Source organism: Brachycentrus maculatus, unplaced genomic scaffold (genome assembly GCF_059751285.1).
Source record: "Brachycentrus maculatus isolate JH-2025_06_01 unplaced genomic scaffold, ASM5975128v1 h1tg000199l, whole genome shotgun sequence".
In the NCBI taxonomy this organism is placed as follows: domain Eukaryota; kingdom Metazoa; phylum Arthropoda; class Insecta; order Trichoptera; family Brachycentridae; genus Brachycentrus; species Brachycentrus maculatus.
Genome location: NW_028280950.1, coordinates 1,965,384 through 1,987,148, shown reverse-complemented (window position 1 = coordinate 1,987,148; position 21,765 = coordinate 1,965,384). Strand labels below are relative to the sequence as shown.

The window sequence follows — 21,765 nt, the reverse complement described above, 5'->3', positions numbered from 1 at the left end:
CTTCAGGTCTAAATAATAACTAAAACATAGTAGCATTATCAGGTATGCCAAGTTTTTCTCGGTCTTCCTCTGCTCCTTGTACGTTATACAATGCAAACATGTATTAACAAACAATCGTCGCCACTTCTACATTCATGCATCTCCTCATACATAGCCGCCGATTATTCCTGTCCTGAGCTGACCGTCTTCAAGTATTTGACATGCTTGATCATGCCAGGTATCCTCGGTATTCCCCTGCTCCTATTTCAATCTACATTCGCCTGATAAATTTGTTTTACCGTTAAAGAACGGTAAAACAAATTTATCAGGCGAATGTAGATTGAAATAGGAGCAGGGGAATACCGAGGATACCTGGCATGATCAAGCATGTCAAATACTTGAAGACGGTCAGCTCAGGACAGGAATAATCGGCGGCTATGTATGAGGAGATGCATGAATGTAGAAGTGGCGACGATTGTTTGTTAATACATGTTTGCATTGTATAACGTACAGTGAGGAAAGCCTCACTCATTCGTTCCACATGTCCAAACCATCTCAATACACCTTTCTTAAGTTTATCGATAATGCTTATCTCAGTGCTTACCTTGCATTCTTTCCACATTTCATATTCGATCATCTATCATACATCGTTTTGTCGCACATTCTTCATTCATTCAAGAGAGATCGCATTTCGACTGCATTCAGTCTACTTTCATCCTTCTTTTGCCAACTCCATGTTTCACGTCCATACATTAAGGTCGGAACCAGGACTTTGTTGTTTAATGCCAATTTAGCTTTTGGGGAAAGGGTTTAATTTAATTTATAACTGATTTCAGTGCACCATTTACTCTGTTCCCAGCATTCACTCTCCTTTCTATGTATATCTAATCGTTTCAAGTTTCATATACACAATATATGAATTGCGAGACCGAGTAAGAAATACCGACATTCGGATCATGTATACGACGGAGGAAATCGTGAGGTGGGGACGACAACGAAGGCAATACTGGAAGAAACATTTGAACAGAATGTCAGAAGACAGACTTCCACGTATCGCCCTCCAATGCAACCCTGAAGGACGCAAACTCCCAGGCAGACTTCCGAAAAGAAGGAAAGACAGCTGGGAGTCGACATCCCAAGAGCGACATGCGGAGGCACAAACAGATCCCTAGGATCTACAAAACGAAGAAGAAGAATATATGAATCCAATACATAACTCTAGATAAAATCTGGTGATTCTTGAATTAGCTTTGGGACTAGCAGAGGTAGTTAACGAAAATATTGTATACCAAAGAAATATTATATCGTGAAATGATATTTTTTAAATATATGATTTTCATCATTTCCCAGGAGATAAATTTAGGATTATTCGAGTTCATTTTAGCAGAAATATTTGAGGAAATTGTGATTCTTCATTTAATATGCATCGAAATGGAAAACTCGATTAAAATATATCATGGAATTTGATGGTCACATAGTACTAACCCTTAATCACGAGGGAGGAGTTTTCGCGAAGAATCTTTCTTTCTTTGATACGAAGGGACTGAAAATATAAATTTACAAATCTAAAAGATTTTTTTTGTTAGCTTGCGTAGAGTTGTTGCTGTTGTTTTTTTATACTAGTTATATTTTTGAAGAGAAACTTCTTAGGCGGTGATCGATAATTGGACGGTAATGAAGGGTGAACTTTCAAAGACGCGTCACGTTTTCGGCGCATTTTGTTACATGACATAAAAACTGACTAGTCTACTCGGGCGAATGTGAGCGGGAAAAAGAACGAGGACGGCCAAAAAACACAAGGCACAATCGGATCAATTAGAACCTAAAATCTGGTGGTGTCAAAAGTCTGCGTAATCGCAGGGCATGTATAATATGAGTAGATGTATGGATGTGAAAGAGGCGAGTCTGTCATGACATACACTACTGCCTCTCTGCCTACCCTTACGGGGAAACGGCGTGATGGTAGAAGTAGTAGTAGCAGTAGCATATTGTAATATTTGTAATTTCAAAACAATTTTGTTTACAATGTAAATTAACGTTTCGTTACGGTTTCTGCCTAGTTCATCAACAAATAAAACATGTATTGTAAAAAGTAATAAACAAATAAAATAAAAAATATAGTCTTATAATTCGTATAAATGTATAACAAAAAAGTAATGCTACGCGAAACCGATACACAAAAGAAAGTATAAATTCCACGTATTCTTTGAAGAGCTAGTGAGTATATTTGCGAAAATATTTACTAAGCTATCTATGAAATAGGGTTGTCACTTCCGCCGTCGGTGTATGATTACGAGCTCGGAAAGGTCGGAAAGTCGATAAGATGGTACCTCTGTTTGTCGCCGACAGAAGCTCAATGCGATGGCGAATCTTCAAATCGAAAATATTTTCCGCTTCAAAGGCGACCGACAGACTTCTTCTCGGGCCTAGGCATTTGCCAACTGGGTCACAACCTAATATTTTTATTTGGTCCGAAATAGAGCCCGACTTACTTGACTTCTTTGTAAACTTAACCAATTTCGATGTTTCAAACATTTTATTACATAAGAATTAAATTTCTTACGGCTGGCTACCGTGAAAATTGAATTTTATTTTTTGTTATTTCATAAGCTCGCACTAAAATTATTTTGTTTATATTAAGCTGACGTTATTATATCGCACCCCTAGCTTGCGATTATTTGAATACAAAATCTGGCGTTTTAAGATAACAGTATCGGATTATTGATTTCATATTAAACGAACTTCTTTATTGCGCAAGTTTTTAAAAGTTATAATCAAAACTATGAATACCATTACTTAATTAACTTAAAAATTATAAAAATGTAAAAGTAAAGTGAAATATTTTATGACTTTATGTTTTTTTAACTTCATGATTAAATTATGATACTAATCACTCATTTCACTCTCATAAATTAAAATTATTATACCTTGTTCCATATAAAGGCTAAATTATGAATTATCTTGAAAATTTAGAAATCCAAAAAAACCTGAATTCTAATAATAATTTATTAAATAATATATTGTTTCAAAATTCTTCACCATTGCTTTCCATTTTTCCTTTGTTTTCAAACTCCGTCCCTTGACTAACCCCTTCCCCTTACTTTCCCCTCTCCTTATTTATAGAACAATTTTATATTTTATATTTTAGTTATTATACAGACCTGAATGATGGAAGTTTAACTTCTGAAACATGTAGTCTATAATAAAACTCAAGTGGTAAAAAACGAAGTGTTTTCTTTAATCATTGTAACATGTCTTACCACAAAGTTAATGCCGAAACAATAAATAAAATATTCATGATTTACATTGATTTACGTATATTATTTTTTTTTAACATATGTATTTATTTTATTTAAATACAGAAAAACATTTTAGATTAGATTGAATTCAATATCATTGAAGTGGTTTCATTTATTTTTCATATACATTTTTCTTAGAGCAAATATATTTTAAATAAAATATCAAATAATTTGAAAGAAAAAATGACAGGATTAGTAATAACAACGCTTTAATGAATTTTTTTTCGTTTATTTTTTTCGAAAAAGAAAAATAATAGATTTATTTTTATAGCATATTCATAAGTATTTTATTTTCAGCTACTGTTTTTTGTAGGTTTTTAGCATTATACGTATTTTAATCATACACATAATAAAAAAAAAAATAATAAAATAAAAATAAAATTACCGGGTTTTCTCGTGCCTAGAGCACATTTAACAAATACTTTTATAATAATATTTTTAGAAAATTAATTGTCTTTCATGAGTCATGCAATCATGGATGACATGGTCGACTGATTCGATCTATTTCAAATCTAAACCTCCATTATCCAATTTAGAATAGCTTTTTATACATAGTTCAATTATTTAACAAATTTATGGGAGCAAGTTATACAGCTTTATTGCTTTATATTAAATATTCCTTTTGCCAAACGAGGTATGTGTTATATTTTGTTGGATGTGTTTCAGTGCTTTTGCTCCCGTGGCTCCATATACTCGTATATTTTCATAATTGGTGTAATTGGTGATTTTTGAGTTTGTTATTGTTATTTTTTCATAATTTTCGTAGTATTATTTCATAAATCTGGGTATTTACAGGGCGTTTGACCTGTCATACGCTTGTTATGATTGACAACCAGACAATTTTTTTGGAACAGGAGATCCAAAAATCCAAAAAAAGTAGTGTATTAGTCTAGAAATACATATTGACGTACAAACACACACACACACATATATATATATATATATATATATATATATATATATATATATATATATATATATATATATATATATATATATATATATATATATATATATATATATATATATATATATATATATATATATATGTGTGTGTATTTATGTGAAAAATACAACGTTTTAATTCCTCTTAAATAACTGTGAGAATACGTATTTCATTAACCCTTGTTTTTCTCATTACGCCTAAATTATCCGGAAATCTCCACTTGGAGTAATCTTGTTTAACGCCTTTACTTTTACACCTCAAAACACCTTAAACATAATGAGTTCTCCGAGTACTCCGCAAATAAATTAATAAAAGTCTGTAGAAAACGTTAATTCTCTCCCCCCGGTGTTGCCAGAGTGGAAATTTAATTAAAAGGTCACCTCTCGAGTGGAGTCGGATACCTGAATAGATTTAATAAAGCGGAATTGATTAAACTATAAAGCAAATAGCCACAACTCCAAATACAAGACGCCGAGGAGTTTGTTTCCATTTTGTGTTTACTTTTGTATTTACCCTCCACGCTCATAACTAAAATAAAACTTAGGAACAATTGGTGTATAAGACTGAAGATAAATATAAAAAAATACTATTTTTTTCCTTTTCGAACCATAGGATACTAGATCATATAAACGCAGTGTTATCTCGATAGTTAACACATGAAAGAAAGATGATCAGCCCTCCGTTTTAGGGATATATTAAATTGATATTAGAGAGAAAAAATTACTTATATTTATTTGACCCTACCCTGAGAAATGAACCAGGGACCTCCAGTACGGTAGCCTAGCGTGCTGATCATTACACTGCGGAGGCAGACAGCCTACGTTTTTCTTTAGCTTTTACTTAGTGAATACCACTTTTTCTTAAAATCTGTCGTGCCACGTATTTCAATGCATTCCGCATCACGTTCATTTTAAGAAATAGTGGTACCAAGTAAAATACTAATTAAAAATGTTTTTGTTTTTTAGATAAAATTAAAAAAAGGTGCGTTGAGATGGTTTGAGCATGTAAATCGATTGAGTGAAGAAAGAATGGTAAAACAAACTGTGAGGTAAATTTGGTTGGTAATAGTAACAGAGAAAAGCCGGAAAAAAAATTTAAAATTGGCATGAGCAAGTATTTCAAATACTTGAAAGTGGTCAGGTAAGGAGTCGGAATAATCGGCGTATATCGCTCACTCCTTTCAAGAACGTCATAAATCAAAAATCGTCAATTTTTAGTTGTGCATGTTTTCGGAATGCCTAGAAAATGTACTATATCCCAGTAAAAGAATCTTATTTTTAACTTTATATTTACCCGCTACAGGGCAGAAAGTGTTGTTTTTGTATTTTGAAGAAAAGGTATTGTTTAATTATTATTTATAAATAAACTAAATATTTTTCAAATGGAGAAAAATCCCTCAGGTTATGCTTAAAAACATATGTTGCACAGTAAGAAGTTCAATAAGTGGCTTGATATTTATTTTTAATACATTGTGTTATATTTTTAAACTTAAAAAACGTTCTCCTGAAAAATCGAGTTTTTTGATTTATGACGTTCTTGAAAGGAGTGAGCGATATGTATGAGGAGACTGTGAATGAGGCGAATATTGTTTGCGAAGACAGATTCGTGTGGCGTTCTATTTTCTCTGTCTACTCCTGCAGTGAAATGGAGTAATGGTTAGTTAGTTAGTTAATTTAAAATTCGATATTTCGCCACTGTTGTTCGCACCCTTTTTAAATTGGGCACTATCAGTAATCATAGAAACAGAAATACCGACATAAAAATCCAGGAAATATTTTGTGATTGTGAATTTTATTACGCAAAAGCATTCCTCGACAACAATATCGTCGCGTGTCGGTTTAATGCTTTGAAAAGGGTTCGATTATGATCCTTTGTAGGTATTTTATTGGCAGCGCTGTTCGGTATTCCAAGGGCTAATTGAGGACAATCGGTATTCAGCGACAACCTTCTTTATTGAAAAAAGTAATTCTTTTTCGGTGGCGGGAAAATTGAATTTCTCTCTAACGCTGCTGCGAGCCATCGCGTGACTCGACTGCTAATAACACGAACTCCGATACTGCAGAACCGAACCAATATCCGCCTATATTTATTAAAAAAATATTTTTCATTATTTTATTCGTCAATCTTCTTGGACTAAATTCAATGAGTTCAATCGCGGCATTTTGTTGAGACGAAATTTCTTCAAACCGATCACTGCAAACTCATGATAGCAATCAAGGCTTATGTCTATAATATATGCATGGCCAATTTATGCGTAAAAAGCGTCAGTATCAATTAAAAGAATATTGTTTATTTGTTCAAAATCTTAAATCTTCTTAAGTTACTGACCGATCGACCGGTTACTTCGAAACTTTGGCACAACGTTACATTTGATTACCCGCGCTCATATTCGAGTTCAAACACCCGTGACAGGTATTTTTGCCTGTTACAGTTTAAAACATGTTTTTCCAACGGATTTTTTACATCAATGGCAGCGCCATCTGTTAAACGTAACACTTGATACTAAATAATTCTCATGGCGGACAGCGTGTTTCTTGACAGCTGCTGTCATTATTTTGACAGTTTTCACGATATTTTGAGTGTATCGTAATTTGTGAAGATTTAAAAAGCATATTTAAAAGATATACATAAAAAAAAACAAATGGTAAGAAGCATATTTAAAATAAACAAATGAGAAAATATAACAAATGAGAATATATGCGGGAACCAACAACAAAAGCGGGCGTTGATTCAACTGCTCCAATTTTATCTACTCGCTCTTTATTGTAATAATTTATTCTGCTCACAAATAATTTGAATTCTTAATGCAGCCCTGTATAGGTAGCGTCTAGGTTGGAGAGACCATTCAAATAAAGTGGAGATGTATAAAACTGTCAATTTTCACACTTAATTCATTTTGATTGAGAGAATAGTTACATTTTCACTTTCGCTATGTGTATCGGAAAATTTTATGGGCTTTCAAAGTTCCTATTAACTCTGTTATGGGGGAATAAAAGACATCGAAACCCTTAAAAAGTGGTTTTAGCAATCTATAAATGTCACCAGGTACAAAGTCGAAAAGATTTATTTGTATATTTATAGGTTTAGCGTTTGATTTGTAGAACGCTATTTTAATTTTATATTAACTGTTAAAATCAAACACTGATTTTTTTAGTCAACTAAGTTGTATTTTATTAGATTTAAGTTTTGTACTGACATTTCTTGCCGGAACTGGATTTTACAGAATTACAACTATGTAAATCTTTCCACATTTATTTTATTTGACCAGCAACCGAGTTTTTTCGTAACCGACATCATCTGGCTGGTGATGATGGTTACGACGAAACCCGGTTGCTGGTCAAATAAAATTCATGTGGAAAAAGTTACATACTTAGTTATTATTTTATTCTTTTATTTTATTGTTAGAATTTTTTTTGACAATTGTTTCACCTTGTTATGGCATTTTGAAAAAATGACATTCGTTTGATAATGCCATAAGAAGGCGAAATAATTGTCACAATTTTTTTTATTATTTGTTTTTTTTTTAACAATAAAATACAACTTATAAGACTCAAAAAATCAGTGTTTGATTTTAAGATTTATTTGTACCTTACCTTGAAATGATTTTTGATGGAAAATTTTGTTAAATTATCATAATAAGGGTTGAAAATTATTCAAACCATAAATATCAAATTTATAATATGTTCATAACTTAAAATTGGTGGAAATATTTTCTCAAGTTCAATAAATGGCTTGATATTTATTATTGAAACATTTTATTAAATTCTTAAACTTTATAAACGATCTCCTGAAAAACAGGTTTTTTTTTGTATATATGACGTTGTAGAAAAGAGTGAGCGACATGAATAACTTGGTATTATTTTAAAAAAGAAAAAAAAAGCATACAATTTGACATCAAGGTAAATAATAATATAATGCAAATAATCATTCAGTTTATCACTCTCTTTTGTGTCAAAAGGTTATAAAATATTCTTAATTTTTCCATTTACTAATCAATGAAAATATTTGTCCAAACAAAATAATCAAACTTCTTTTTTTTATGGAATATACTCGATTCAATTGATGGAATACATATGTATATATATACTTATAACCAATGGGATAAATACCCCCATATGGAAGTAAATCATGGATTATAACACGAATAATTTGAGATTATATGTATAATTTGCATTAGTTTTGTTTATAATTTTTATTAATTGTCTATAATAAAGGAACTAATTTTGGTATTTAATTCACTACTCGATTACATATAAATTAACATCATCGAATACGATCATTTCTATCTTTCATAGAAAATAAATTTCTTTAACCCTTTTAGCTTGTCGTGTGCTTTTTTGACGAAACGCAACCAAACGAAGGTCGAATTTTATATAAATAGGGTTTAGCCCTACACTCATATTTTATAGAAACGGTAAACATGATATAAAATACAGACTTTTCGTAAGAATATTTTATGTCACCTTTTTCCAAAGTAGACTTCGTAAGTCATAAGTAAGGAAAACGTAATAAACGTAAGAGATAGGGTGTAATAAATTCCATATCTGAGGACGTGTTTCCTACTTTATTTCGCAAATAAAGAAAATCATTGCTCCGCTGAAGTGTGTACTAACAATATTTCTCTTAGAAATAAATAGATCATTCCTGAGACGAAATATATTTTTCTCCGTTTCACGTGTTTTTTTTAGAGTTGCGAAAATATAATACTTTTTGTACATATTTGGTATTTGTACAAAAAAGTAAATACAAATACTTATTTTAACGAACGTCTTATCTTTCACTTTACTTGATTAAAATAAACACGGTAAAATTAATATTTACCTCTGTCACAGATATTAAAAGGACTTAAAAAATGCAGTAAGAACTAAATTTTGTAATTAAGGCATTATTAACTACTATTGTCTAGTTCACAGTATTTTTATACATAATTCATATACTATTATTGTTGACTCCCATATTTTTCGTAAAAGTTTTCTGAAAAAGCATTTCATATTAAATTAATACAAGTATTCTGATTAAGAGACGTAAAAAAGTGAAAAAAGCTCTATATATATATATATATATATATATATATATATATATATATATATATATATATATATATATATATATATATATATATATATATATATATATATATATATATATATATATATATATATATATATATATATATATATATATACATATATATATATATATATATACATATATATATATATATATATATATATATATATATATATATATATATATATATATATATATATATATATATATATATATATATATATATATATATATATATATATATATATATATATATATATACATATATTATATATATATATATATAAATATATATATATATATATATATATATATATATATATATATATATATATATATATATATATATATATATATATATATATATAAATATATGGTGAAATAAGGAAGGGATGCAAAGCTGAGATAAGCATTATCGATAAAATTAAGAAAGGTGTGTTGAGATGGTTTGGACATATAGAACGAATGAATGAGGAAAGAACGGAAAAAAAATTATGAGGCGAGCGTAATTGGAAAAAGGAGCAGAGGAAGGCCGAGAAAAACATGGCACGATCGGGTATGCCAAATACTTTAAAGTGGTCAGGTTAGGAATCGTAATAATCGGCGGGTATGTATGAGGAGATGCATGAACGTGGAAGAGGCGAAGAATGTTTGCAAAGACAGAGTGGTGTGGCGTTCTATTCTCTCTGCCTACCCCTTCGGGGAAGATGGTTAGTTAGTTTAGTTAGTTATATATTAGTAGTATAAAGTTAAAGAGATAATACTATGTAGTTACGTACTTATGTACATTTACATACATAATCGAATTTTAATTCACCCTGCTAATATATACATACATATACATCTTAGAAAGGGAATTTAATAAAATTGTCTTTGTGTCTTTTGAATTTCACTTGTAAAATTCTTCTCTATCAAAAAAAAAACATCACCCATCTTTAAATTCAAAGGAAACATTAATATTATTTAATGAAGACGCTTCGGATAAAATGAAAATGTTGACAAAGTTTGCATGAAAATTAATATTGGGATAAAATATCTTTAGACAAGCAGGTGTTTCATCACGTTTCATACTTGACGAATATTATATTTTGCAATATCTAAGATAATTTCTACCGGAAGCTAAAATACATAAATAATTTTCAGCATATACCAAAAAAATTTATATTTTATTTAAGCATGATTTGTGAATATTTCAGATACTATTTATTTTTGGAGAATTTTCGTACTGTTATCTAAAAACGTATTTTTTAAAAGAAATAATCGTTGAACACGGTATTTTAGGCCCATCACCCACTGCCATGAATTATTTATTGTCTGGGACTTTGGATGTATGACTTGAGGTACAAACAGCAACCAAAGAAAGCTCTTTCGACTTTATTTTTATTCAAAACGATAGAATCACTAAATCTAAAATAAGGTGATGTTTAAAGTCTGTGTAATCAGAGGGCATGTATAAAGTGACCATACGTCCCGTTTTGAACAGGACCACCCCGTTTTTAGATAGCCTGTCCCGTTGTCCACAAGTAAACTTTCGGGACGTCGAAATGTCCCGTTTTCAAAAAAAGAGCACACACGGTAACAATTTTTTAAAAAAGTGCAAAAAATCGACGGTAGAAAGAGTCTTTTCACAGATGAATAAGTTGTGGACGACAGAAAAATCACAATTACATAGGAGTACTTAAAGCGATGTTGTTAGTTAAGATAAATTCAAAAAAATCCTGTTAAGAATTCCATCAATAAAATTTGTTCATTAGAAAAATATATAACAACAGTTTTTTTTCATATTTATATTATTTATCCCTCTTTTTTTCTTTAGCAACATTCTATTTCTTTTAATTAAAACATTAAAACTATGAAAAAATACGTGTTTTCTTGAATATACATAGGTACTCTTAGGTAAAAATTGGTAGATGTCCCGTTTTGAGGACAAAAATGAATGGTCAGTTTAGGCATGATGACGTAAACGTATGGATGTGCAGGAAGCTAGGAGTGTATGTCAGGATAGAAGAGGTGTGGCATTTCATCATATCTGCCTACTCCTGCAGAGCAACAGAGGAATGGTAGTAGTAATAGAAGTAAATAATTTTTTTATATTTTGTGAAAATAAATTAAGTATTTTATGACATCCGCCTTTCAAATGTGAAATAAATATGTATACGTTTACGTTTTGAAGCGAATTTTTTAATTCAATTACGATTTCACTTAATATTTGAACACCTGAAATAATATTATTACGTTCCCTTTATGTAAAATACAAAACATTCTTTACAAACAAAACCACCCTCGCTAACTCCGACTACCCTTTTCAATGTTTCTCAACAATCACATTAAGTTTTGACATAATAATAAATATTATATATATTCGAATATTTTGCCAAATTCCCTTTGGCTTTCACTGCCCTATCTCAACGGAAACCTCATATTCTTTTGACGCTGGAAGTCAGAAATTCCTGTTAACCTCATGGTTTTGTTATTTCCCGCCAAATGAATTGTATAAACATATTTCTGTAGTAGGGTTGTTTGATGAGTTTGATATAAAAGGAACAAATGTGTCGCCTACTTTTAAAATCCGCCAGATACATGTTAGTTGATTTTATAAAAAATGCTAAATTCTCCGGGTAACGTTTGTGTTTAAAAGATTTGTCTATCTTTAGATAAAATATTATGAAATAGAGAATTTTAACATTTTTTTCAGTATTTAAAAAAAAACACTAGACACAAACCAATAATGACGTTGACGTGGTGAAACCACGTTTCTCCTCTAGCCTGGCAAAAATAATCAATTATCAATCGTTTAATTTAATCAGTCTTAGGTAAAAATTTTTTTCTGTGCGCTCAAATATTTTTTATGGCTCCGACTTTTTATAATTTACCTGTCGTAAAACTAAAATGTATTTAAAAGGTTTGAATCATGAAAAAAACTGTCGCCAACCCGCTGGCCTGTAAAGGGATTATTTGCCGGCGGTTTTTATGATTATAGTAAAAGCATTTGTTTACGATATAGCGCAAATAAAATTATTGCTAATTGATGTCTAGACGTTGAAAATTTTGGGGGTGGATACAAGCGCACCGTCAGCCAATGAAAAATGGTTTCGAGGGCGTGATCTTCAAGGAGAGAAACTGAATATAACGGGAAGAAATCAGTGGGATCGATCTCTTGGATGCCAACAATTGGAAGGATCAGTTGGAGGGAGTAAGTCGTAAGAGGAGATCGACCAGTCGGACGGCTGGTCAGTCAGAAGACGCAGAGAAGAAGAAGAGTTGGAAGGGGCACTATTTTCGGGAAATCAGTGGGATCGAGGAGTTGTAAGCAGCAGTCGGGAGAGATCAGGGGGATCGAGCAGTCGGGAGAAATCAGTTAGAAGGAGCATACCTACACCAGGTTTTAAGACTTAAGTGAGGAGAAGAGCGGGAGCTCTACGCAGGGAAAGAGAAGATAGAAAAAAGGGATTTACTCATCCGGAGTATCAAAAGCAGACCCACGCCGGGTCATAAGCCTCAAATTAAGAGCTGAAGCTCTACTAAGAGAAGAAGAAGATAAGAAGCAAGAATCATCGCACGGCGGCCCGTCATAAGAAGAACCTCATCCCAGCATCCAACGGCGCAGCTTTTTCACAAAGGATCACGGCGACCTCAGCATCACGGCGCATCTTTTTCACCAAAGGTTAGAATAAGTTTAATTTAAGATAGGATTAATTAATTTTAAGCTAATTTAAGATAGCAGATAAGATTAGTTTAAGTTAAAGTCGCTTTCGTATAATTTTTATATTTTTAATTAAATCAATTTAAGTATATTTTTTGTGCTGAATTTTCTTTCATCTCCCTACCCCTCTTTCTAATATTCCCAGGATATATCAGCTTGATAAGGTGGGCGACGTCAACGTCATCTTAATTTTTGACCTATCCCCGCTCTCTGATTGGCCGATACGGGTCAGAAGGCAAGTTCCATGAATATAGCGGCATTTGAAATACAACGCTGTTTTTAAGTATTTTTTAACAGAGTTTCCAAGTATATAAATATTTTAAATAATAAAACCCACAATTGGCATTCCGATAGAGTATTTATTTTAAAATCTTATAAAATTGAATCTGGCGGATTTTGAAAGTAAGCGACAAAAACCATGTCACGATAGGAGGACCAATTGATTTGCTTACATCGCAGTTATAAAATTACATTTTTCACACTAGGCCAGGCCAAATGTAAGCCAGAAATTGCATTGCTTCAGTTCTAGGGACAGTTCGAAGCGAGCAAGGGGGCAGTTTTGTTCTCTGTCAATAATACAATGGACATTTTCACAATTTGACTATCACAATTGATTGTGCAGAAATCGTTTCAACATGATTTCTTTTACCATTTAACGTGAATTTTTAATTCAGTGGAAAGAAATCTCGTGAAATGACCACGTCATTACCATATTCAATGCATAGTTTCCAACCATAATAGATAAAAAGTATTTTATCAATTGGATGGAAATATCGGAATGTCGCCACAAAAGTCAACCGTCACAATTGAAAAATTCTATGACGTAGGTTTTAAATTAATTGCTCATCCACCAAACTTTCAAACTTGACCCCATGTGACTTCTTCCAGCGTTAATACTGGAAAAATTGTCTATGTGAGAGAAATCCTCAAACCCTCATCAGATAAGGATATCGCGTTGCCGTCAATGCGTGTTTTGACGAAGTTATTTCAAAACCCACTTTCTCTAAAAGTAGCTGAGCTAAATTACAGTCTTCAATAATCATTGGAATCATACAAAGAAATAGGAACCTTTAGCCTGTTTTTTAACTGCACTTATCGAACGATCCACGTATTTTCTTTAATAAATTCTTCAGTCGCTACTCTCCGGAGATGCTGAAGGTTATTATATTGATTTCTGAGAAGTAAAAAAAGAGGGTGGAAGAAATCGAACTATAAATCACGTTAAACTCCGCTTACTCCATTATTTTTCTTAAACTTTCTCTTCGGGAGGCTTTGCCCTGATGTTTTTATTCAGAGTTAAACAAGATTTCACCGAAAAAACTATTCTTCTTAGAAATGTCTAACCCTTATTTTACTTCGGGGAAGATTAAAACCTTTTCCTAACTTTATTTTAAATAAATTATCTAAGGCATTGTCATGAATAAACATTAATCAAGTTATGTTGAAGCAATCTACTTGTATGTAGTCACACATTTAAATATTAAGAATACAATTAAAAACATGAATACAATTATAAATACGTATGTATTTAATGATCGAGCGACAACAAGTATGTAGTTTGGAATTGTTTCATAAAATGCGTTTTATATATATTATTAAATCACTTTTTTTTTTTCATTAATTTGAGGTTTTGTAAACCTTCATTAAATTCATTCGTTCATTCAAACCCTTTTCCGCACCCCAATGGTGCATAGGGCACTGCATCATATAAACGCAGTGTTATCTTGATCGTTAAGACACTTTTTCAACTTTTAACTGTGCAACAGATCTTTTTAGGTAAAACCTGAAGGTTTTTTTCTCCATTTGAAAATATTTAGTGTATTTAAAAAATAATTTAACAATAAGTTTTCTTCAAAATGCAAAAAAAACACTTTCTGCCCTGTAGCGGGTAAATATTAAGCTAAAAAATATGCCGCTTTCACTGGGATTTAGTACATTTTCTGGGCATTCCGAAAACATGCGCAACTGAAAATTGACGATTTTTGAAATATGACGTTGTTGAAAGGAGTGAGCGATGTACGCTATTAGGGATAGAAAAGAACATTAAAAAAGTAAAATACCATTACTCAATTTGACAAAAAACCAAGTAATATATTCCCTTCCCCGATGATAGAATTAGAGAAAACGGATCAAAAATAGGTATTCTGAAACTCATAAGAGCAGCGTTGCTTTTGTCAATAAAGTGCTAATAAACCATTACCAACCCTAACGAAGCGCTGGACCATAAAAGTTTGAGATTTACTGATCTAGAATCAAAAGAAAGTTCATCTAGATAATCTATTTAATGCGAAAAGGTTGTAAAGCCTTCAAGTATCTTATGGGAAATGTTTTCCATGTATCTCCTCTGTACTCAGAAAAATGTAAGTAGAAATAAATAAAATGTTTTTATTATTTTTTGCTTCGGCATTTTCATTTTCATTCGACATTTTTTCGTGACGTATATTCATTTGGGGCGTTTTTGGAATACACAATTTTAGACGAAATTTGTGAAATGATCACCACGCACAGTTATTGTGTACACGTGTTTCGATAATATAAACCGTTCTTATCACTTTCTCCCCTTCTGCCGAGCTTCCAACTTCGACATAATACTTATGTTTATGTATAGTACATTTAACTTAACTTGTACCTATCTATTTATTTGTTTATTTAATTATTTATTTACTGACCGGCTTAAGCATTTAACATAATACATGTATACAGTATCATAATACATGTATACAGTACCACTGGCGTAATACTACGTAATGAGTTTTATTTCATAACACACGACGAGTTTCGAGAACTACAGATTTTTTTTATCTACAAGTGAATAGTAAAAACGAGCAAAAAAAATATTGTGTATTGAAAAAAACGTATTTAGTGGTATAATACAAGTGTTAATTTTTTTTAAATAATCTTCATGTCATTTCTTTCAAGTTAATACCGAATCAATGAATAATATTCTTTATTGTTCATCGTTGAGAAGTGGACTCAAAACTGGGCCATTAATTTGTACTTCTCGTAGGGTCAAATACCATTATGATTGAGATGATGGTATAAATCTCTGCCGTGATAATTTTCATCTGATATAAAAAAGATTTTAATTTGGTAACGTATTTTTAGCCTTCTGCATGGTATGACATTGAACTCCTTCCGCGAAAAAAGTGTCCTTCACAGCTTAGGTTTGGCAAATAACAGTAATTCAGCCCACGGTAGTCTATATATATATATATATATATATATATATATATATATATATATATATATATATATATATATATATATATATATATATATATATATATATATATATATATATATATATATATATATATATATATATATATATATATATATATATATATATATATATATATATATATATATATATCTATAAATATATATATATATATATATATATATATATATATATATATATATATATATATATATATATATATATATATATATATATATATATATATATATATATATATATATATATATATATATATATATGTATATATATATATATATATATATATAAATATATATATATATATATATATATATATATATATATATATATATATATATATATATATATAGGGTGTTTTTTTAGAGGTTTGGTTTTTAAACTGGCAAAATTGTTTCTACAGACTGTCAGTTTGACAGTTGATTTGTAGTCAGTACGTTTTGTCATATAACTATGAATGGTGAATGGGGCGAAAACAATATTCGGCTTGATCCTCTTTTTCAACGCAAAATTTTGTTCACTGACGAGGCACATTTTTGGTTAAATGGCTATGTCAATAAGCAGAATTGACGAATTTGGAGTGGATAAACCCAGAAGCCTTTCTCGAGATGCCCTTACATCCATTTAAAGTCACTTGTGTGCTTTACGGGCAGGTGAAATCATTGGCTCATTTTTTTTAAGACGATGCCGGCCAAAATATTACTGTCAAGAGCGTTACAGAATCGTGATTATTGATTTCTTCGTACCTTAATTGAATGGCATTGATGTAGCAGAGCTATGTTTTCAACAAGATGGCGCAACATGCTACGCTGAGGGTGTCACAATCAATTTATTGCCGGAAGTTTGAATTTGTTTACCTCTAAAAAAACACCCAATAGTTACTTCCAACCAGTACCTACTGTGTTTATCTGAGTAAAATTACATCTCTAACAGTAAATAAACCGGAAGGCCAGCTATTTTTATGCGTGAATTTATTCATCCATGTATAACAAGTTCTTTATTTTTCAATTTTGTAAGAAAAATATCTCGAAAATACCCATTTTTGTACAAAACACAATAAAATATAAGTATCCTCGTCATTCGTCGAAAAAAATGAGGGGTGATGAGGGGTTTTTGTGCTCTTGTATAGTCGGTCCTTGTGATATCTTGTATTGAAATGCCAACGACGTTTTTATATCATTGGTTGGAAACAAAGAACAAAGAAGCTAAGAAATTGTATAATTTTGTATTTCTATAACCCATTCAAAAAATTATCATGTAACGCCAAACAAAAATTCCGAAAAATAAAAAAAAACAAAACCGATTCAATAACGAAGATAAATAAATTTTAGACATGTACTGAGTGGGTCATAATAACGAGTTAGCTATTTTATATATCAATAATTTAACTATTTATAATTACATCTTAAAGATGTCGTCTATTTAAATACAAGCATTGTTTGGCTGAGTATTAATTTTATCTACATCACATCAAATCCATTGTTTGGGACGATTATTACTAGTAATTTCTCACTGTTATCTCTGCATCTTTGATTATTCTACGGATAATCCAGCGCAATGTGATTAAAAAATACTGCATTATAACCCACATAAAAGAACATTTTAAAGAAATTAAAATATTAAAACCCAAAAAAAGCTTGCGTTAATTGAAAAATCATTAGCATACTTAAATACTTTTTCATACTGAAATTAATTAATTAATATTTAAAACAAATAAAATTAATATTGTTTTTTTAGTCAGTAGAAAAGTGTCTGTAATTATGTTCTCGCCTGTATATTACAATAGCTTTTATTTATTATTTTTTACCTACGTAAAAACGACAACGGTACAACAAGCCCTAAATAATAATAAAGAAAGTTTGTATACTCTTCAGAAAATATTTCTTTCTCGATTTCAAAGCAAATGAATCCAAAGAAAAAATCCATTTACGTAATCAATTGTTTTTTGTTGTTATTGTTGCCTTTATACGAAAACAAAAAACAGGAATGTTCAGACAACTTTATGTGAATTTTCTTTGTAAATCTAAGATTTCAGACTTTATTGAACTTACTTTGAATACCTACTTTAGTGTAATAACATTTTTTTTTTCATGAACCCTTCAACTGAATTAATTTATAAAACATATGAAATAATAATTATTACAAACAGATTACAATAGGTTCATGCCGTCTATATACTGACGCTAGTCTCCATTCCATTCTGGAAATAAATAAATAAATAAAAAAATAGTAATGGGATGCATTGTTATTATTTTCTTTAAATATCCTTTTTACTCGAACCATAATTGACTGCGAGCCGTTTTTAATTTTATTTTTCCAATGTTACCAAACCAATATAGTCCTGACAGGTTAATTAAGGATGCCTGCATGTTTTGATATTTTCTGTATTCGACACGTGTTGAAATGTGCCTTCCAATCCGAGCACCTAATTTCTAATAACATATCGCTCACTCCTTTTAACAACGTCATACAACATAAAACTTTATTTTTTTTTAAGTTCAAAAATATAGTAAAATGTATTAAAAATCAAGCCACTTATTAAGCTTTTTACTGTGCAACAGATCTTTTTAAGTAAAACCTGAGTATTTTTTCCATTTGTAAAATATTTAAAAAAATAATTAAACAATACATTTTCTTCAAAATGCAAAAACAATACTTTCTGACCTGTAGCAGGTAAATATTAAGTTAAAAATATGCCTCTTTTGCTGGGATATAGTACATTTTCTGGGCATTCCTAAAACATGTACAACTGAAAATTGACGATTTTTGATTTATGACGTTCTTGAAAGGAGTGAGCAATATGTTCGTTTATGTTAAGATATCAAAAAAATGTAAAATTAACTCCCAAGTGGAGAAAACCCAGATTTATGAACAAATATTTGGACACACTCAAAACGTTGTGAATTCTTCATTTCTGTTAAGGTATTAACAAAATCTTCTTTAAATTAATTTTTACCAGAAGATGAAAACGTCTGTAAGTTTTCGAAACTAGTCGTATATATATATAAATAAAACTCATTAATTGGTATATTCAAGTGTTTAATTTTTTTAATATAGAAACTTTGTATTTTTTCAGGATTCATCTAAAATTTCGTATCTACGACGATAATTTTGTATCCACAAATCATATCTTTGTGGGACTCCAAGTCCCAAAACGTGGCGGCAATACATCTCTGTAAGCAATGTGTGGATTTATTTGATAAGTGCTGAGCTGAGTAGATAAATCGCCCGTCACGGACAGGACTGACAAATACGGCCATCTTCCGAGATTGCGTCATTCGTCATCACTAAATTCTCCCTTCTGATATCTTTACTTCAAGGAATTAAACTTACAACGTCTACCAACATTAGTCAGTTGTTGTACCCTCGTCGCTTGTGTAACCTAATGGCCTTGCCCAACAGCCACACATTTATTGAACAATAAATAAATGAAATATATGTGCTACTGCTAAAACCAGAATCCTCCAAAATTATTCATTCTTGTTTCTTACCAAAGAAAACTAATTTTAATCAAATTCGTGTTTTAAATTTAAGGGAGAATACCGTATTCGGTCGTTTATATCAAGTACATCTTACAATCTAATAAGCATCCGGCAACGATAGAAGCCGGTCTTTGTCTCTGCGCACAATAAAAAATGTAACGAACTAACTAACTAACCATCACGCCCCTTCCCCGCGGGGGTAGGCAGAGAGAATCGAACGCCACACCACTTTGTCTTTGCAAACGTTATTCGCCTCTTCTACATCCATGCATCTCCTCATACATACCCGACGATTATAACGACTCCTTACACAGCCGCTTTCAAGTATTCGACATACCTGATTGTGCATCATTCTTTTTTTTAATCATTACCTTTAACTCGAAGAAAAACTTATTTAAAAAAAAAAAAAACAATATTTTAAACAAAATGTTAAATTACGTCAAATTTCACCTGGGTAAAAGAAAATTAAATAGAGATTTGTCGTATGTTGGGCCTTAACATATACCTACTTTTATATATAAAAAAATACATACACAGAATTCATGTACCTACAGCTCTAGAGTATCTATTTAAGCTGTGCATTGCAAACGAAATAGCTAATAGACGTTTCAATTTTCAACAACCATCAACGACTATCAATTAGCAACAACTATCATGAGTAAAGTGACCAATTAGCGTACTAGAATTGGCGAGAGTCCCTTTGCCAATGCAAGGCTTTTGGCATGGAATGCTCTCCTGAAACAATGAGAATAAAAGATCTTTAGAAAAAACTAAAAACGCATTATACCAAATTACTCCAATGATCTTGTATTGTATAAGTATGTTGTACGTCTTAATTTTATGTTCAAGTAATTTTCACATCTCTGTTTATACGCTATATTTTTCTATTAGAGTATAATAGAAATGCTGTCGAGAATGCTAAACGGATTTTTCAAATGCATTCTTAACACCAATTTTTCTTCTCTGGTTTACTTTATGTTGTGTAAACCTTATTAGCATTATATTTTGATGTTTTAAAATAATACAAGTATTTTATTTGTTTCCTCTTGAATTGTTTTTGTTTTGTGTGTCTGTCTCATATTATAATATTATATGTAAACTACTATTTATTACAACATTTTGAGTGTGTTCAAATACTTGTTCACAAATCTAGATTATCCCCAATTATAGGAGTATTTTCATATTATTTTTTGACATCTCATCAAAGATGAAGAAGAATATGGAAGATCTCACCAATATATGTCTCTTATAGTGAAGTTCTAGTGATTCAAGACGCGAGTGTTTTTGCCTAGAATTTTCACTCATGAATTACAGGAAATTATAGTAACTTTAAACATAAAGAGTAAATCCACTCACAAGTAGGCATAGGCTATGAAACATATAAAGTTGAAGACTGAGTAGGGACATGATAAACGGTGTTGCATAAGCCGTAGCTAGATTTCACTTGGACGTTAGGTAATTCAAAAAAAAAGTGATTCAAGAACAATGTTTTAAAATTGGTTCATATATATATGTAGATCTCCAAGAATTTGAGTAGTGTGGTTGTCAATAATGGGTATAATTGGTGAATGTTACACGTGTGTAAAGTGATCACTTAAACCAGCCTATGACGGTCGTCAGCCCCGTAAATGCTCAGACTTTCATATTCTTCTTCATCTTTGATGAGATGTCAAAAAATACTCTTTTCTACTACTATTATTACAATTACTACTACCCCGTTTCAATGCAGAAGTAGGCAGAGAGGATGAAACGCTACACTTTTCTGTCCTGATAAACACTCCTTGCCTCCTTTACTTCGTCTAGTCATATATGCCTTCCGATTACGTAGACTTTTGACACCGCCAGATTTGGGTTCTGATTCGTTTGAAATCATTCATATATCTGCCATTTTTGAAGATATGAAGAAAATTAACGTGGTTATGGGGACCAGGATGTAAACTAACAAACGACTAAAATAATAACCCTCCTTTGTATGTTACCAAATAATATTTTTTTAAAGAATAAAATAACAACTATGTAGTTCTTTCTACACGAATTTTATTTGACCA

At 30.9% G+C, this 21,765-nt stretch overlaps 1 protein-coding gene across 1 annotated transcript in view; it reads right to left on the bottom strand.

Moving 5' to 3' along the window:
* The window catches only part of LOC148307423 (atrial natriuretic peptide-converting enzyme-like), a 231,209-nt gene that overhangs the window by 194,625 nt on the left and 14,819 nt on the right, over positions 1-21,765 (bottom strand). The gene's annotated exons all lie outside the window — the stretch shown is intronic.